Source organism: Homarus americanus, unplaced genomic scaffold (assembly GCF_018991925.1).
Source record: "Homarus americanus isolate GMGI-L3 unplaced genomic scaffold, GMGI_Hamer_2.0 scaffold25467, whole genome shotgun sequence".
In the NCBI taxonomy this organism is placed as follows: domain Eukaryota; kingdom Metazoa; phylum Arthropoda; class Malacostraca; order Decapoda; family Nephropidae; genus Homarus; species Homarus americanus.
The window spans coordinates 3,612,076-3,616,139 of NW_024732867.1; positions in this window are offsets into that span (position 1 = coordinate 3,612,076).

Here is a 4,064-nt window from a genome sequence, read left to right on the forward strand (position 1 = left end):
AGTTCTTTATTGACAATAACTTGGCTGAATCTAGTAACAGTGAGTGGCCATCCCCTTGTGTTCTGGTTTCAAAGTCAGAAGGTGTACTGATTACAGATAAGTAAACTCCCTCACAAAGGCAGACAGTTTTCCCCTCCCCCGTTCTGATGATATAATTGATGCAGTGGGTGATGCCAAGTACATTACAAACATTGACTTACTTAAGGGGTATTATCACGTACCCTTGTCAGAGCGGGCGAAACGCATATTGGTATTGTTATCCCTTATGGCTTGTATCAGTATACCATTATGCCATTCGGTATGCGTACCGCCCCTCCAACTTTCCAATGTATGATATCAGTTGTCATTAATGGTTTGGATTGTTTCAGAGCATATCTTGATGGCGTAGTTGTGTTCTCTTCTACATGGAGTAAACATATTGAGTTACTTCGGTGTCTGTGTAGTCGTCTTGATAGTGCTCAGTGTTGACTGATTCGGTGTGTACATGAATTTGAGTAATGGTATGTACAAACTGGATAATTTCGTAATTAAGAAGATTTGTAACCAGGTGAGAAGGTTGGGTCAGCTTACCCTCTGACCTGACTACCGACTGCTGCGGTGCTTTTTGAAGATTAGTAGGGTCATTACCTAATACCTGACCATTGTGGAATTGATCTCACCCTCCTCTGTATATACTGTATACACCTTGTTTTGTACATCTCCTTAGTCTGTACTCACCCCTGAAGATGTGAATTAGCTTGACAAGGCTAATATATACAGTAGAGGAGAGTGAGATCAAGTGAGAAAAATATGAACTTTGCTTAGATCTACTCATTTTTCACGTACAAACAAAGCAGGCAGGCGGGTTGAGGTGCTGCTATTTGGCGTCACTGCTCCCCTGACTGCAGGTGAACATTCCCAGTGAAGGTGAGGGGTGGGTACAGGCATGATACTACTGGTGTTGGGGACTTGGGTTCAGATTTAGAAGAAAATGAGTAAACAATCCACCACCAATACCAAAATACAACTAAAAATAAAAAAATAAAAAAAGAAAAGAACTGTATAGCCAAATAAATACCTTAAAGCAGGGGTTCTCAACCAGGGGGGGAATTCAGGTTTTCAGGGGGGGGGGAAAACTGATTCGGGAGCAAGAGATATGTTCGATGAGAAATCAATCACAGAATTTTGGCCCTTGATGTGCGATTCCTACCCAAAAGTGGCAGAAAGAGCTATCCGTGCATTGCTTCCGTTTGTGTCGACATATCTTTGTGAGTCAGGCTTTTCAACTCTGTTGCAAATTAAAACGAAGCAACGTAGTAGGTTAGAGGTAGAAAATGACCTGCGTTGTGCCCTTTCAAGCACTCCTCCGCGTATCCCAGAATTGGCGAAGAAAAAACAATCACAGGTTTCTCATTGACTGTAATCTTCATCTGAATAAAATTAATTACAAATTTACAATTTCCTGGTATTCTATTGAACTTTTTGTTTATTGCATTATGCTTCAGTTTGGTCTGTTAAGTAATTCATTATAAATAAAAAAAAAACTATTTTACTTTTATTCAAGTTTTATATATCCATCAACATTTTCAATTGGCATTTGATTTGTAAAACTCCACTATAAAAATAATCCATGTAAAATTGTAAATGTATATGTACTAATATGGAAAAAATAAAAGATTTTCAGTATTAAATGCATATTATTTGGAATGCACTTTTTGAGGCAGACAATCTTGGAAAGGAGGGGGGAATGACATTCTGACATATGGTGAAAGGGGTGCATGGGGCAAACAAGGTTGAGAACCACTGCCTTAAAGTCATGCTTTCAATCAGAAACCAATTCCAACTGCTACAACAGAGAGTCGAGACCCATGGTTGGGACATCGTAAGCTACAATACATACAGAAGAATGCGGGAGGAAATAAAAACAAGATCTCTAAAACAAAGCAACCTTAAATGGGCCGAAATAGTTGAACAACTCTCACATACATACAACGATCCAGGAGAGTTTTGGAGTCAAGTTAAGAGACCGAAAGGTTGCAGCCGTAACGAGTCATCATATATAACTGACCATGCAGGAAGTAAAATATATGACGACCAAGACAAAGAACCCATATTCAGGGACATATGGAGGAACATCTTCCGAATCACAAATGAAGAGAACAGGGGATTCGATGGTACCCACGAGGAGCTCGTCCTTGATGAACTCCGGTGCTAGACACACCGCACTCAACCTTCCCCTGAAATCATATGGGAGGATGTGAGAGTGGACAGCCCACTGTCCAAACCAATCACCTCGGAAGAACCCAACACAGCCATCTCCAATACCAAAAATAAAGCCCCTGGCTATTCAGGCATCACCAAGGAGATCCTCAACCACATAAACATCCCGGCCATGGAGAAACTGAGAACCACAATGAACTGGCCTCGGGTTACTTCCCAACTAAATTCAAAGAGACCATTATTATCCTCAAACCAAAACAAGGAAAGAACCCCGCCGTCCCACTAAACTACAGACCGATCTCCCTCCTCGAAGTACCTGGAAAAATCCCCCAATAAATCATCAATAACCGTCTGAGAAATCACCTGAAAACAACCAACAGAGTCAACTGCAGACAATTCGGGTTCAGGAAAGGGAAATCCACCACAACAGCGATAGCCCTGGCTGTGAAAACATAGCCAGAGCCGCGGCGAGTGGTGGCTAACTCTCCGGGATGTAGCGAAGGCATTTGACAAAATCTGGCATGACGGTCTAAAATATAAGATCCTCCAACTCGGACTTCCCACCAACATTGAAAAGCTGCTTTGCAACTTTTTTGACGACAGAAATGCCAGACTGAGGGTAGGACAACACACAGGAGAGACCTTCCCACCCATGAGAGGAGTCTCTCAGGCGAGCGTCCTCTCTCCCACCCTAAATATTATCTACATAAGTGACACCCCGCCTCCCTCTAAAATAGGTAACGAAGATATTATGTATGCAGATGACATCACTCAAATAACATCACATCAAGGAAAATCGCGAGCGTTAAAGGTCGACAACACCAGGCGGGAATTAGAAAGGGTAAATAATTACGAAAAACAATGGAAAATCCAAACCAGTCTCCCGAAATTCACAGTTATACCCTTATGCAGAAGGAAAACCCATCCATTAGTAACCAATAATGCCCAGATAGAATACAAAGCAGAGGCACCGTCTTGGGCCTGCATATATCCACGACAGGTTACTCCCATCATGTCCACACCAGGAAGGAAAAGGCAAGAAGAGAGCTGAGAAAACTATACTGCTTTCAAGCGCTTCCTGAGAAAAAAAACTCCGCCTGGTGACATCATTTATCATACCGATATTAACTTACCCAGCAGTACCTCTTCATACTATGAGCACCACTCAAATATTAAAATTACAGGTGGTCCAAATGAAACTCTAAGATCTGTCACAGGTGAAAGATACCCATTCACCAGAACCACAGCCGAGATACATAGAGACCTGAGAATAAAACCCATCAACCAGCAGCTGCACACCCTGGCCAGCAGAATCTGGCAAAAGATAGAACGATCAGAGCAAGATCTCCTTCAAAGACTCCCACCAGATAACGACAACAACCATACATGGTTCCCAAAAAGTTACTAAATCTCAAAAGGTCCATTACCACCCCCGACCTATACGGCCAGGCAATAGACAACCTCCCTAGACCAGCATCCGCCAGTAGGGTCGGCGGAATGTAAAATAAGGCCCTCAAAACACCCATATATGGGATAGGGTAGGATGTCTAGTGCCTGACAGACAATAACTGGCCCATGACACAATCCCTAACACACCATTAGCTTAGCTAGGGGGTCAGCCCGCCCTCTCTTACCTCCTCCTAAATTTCTTCAATTTCCGAACTATAACTTCCTTCCCCCACCTCTAATTTTCTTTCACCCCTCCTTTCTCTACAAAGAAAAAATAAATAAAAAATAAAAATATGCCACAGCCCGCACTCTGGCCATCACCCGAAGAAATGCCCTCCCCTGGCCGGCCAACTCGGGTATCACACATTCAATTCTCCGGCAGGAAACAACAAACGGAGAGCTGACCTCACCTGTAC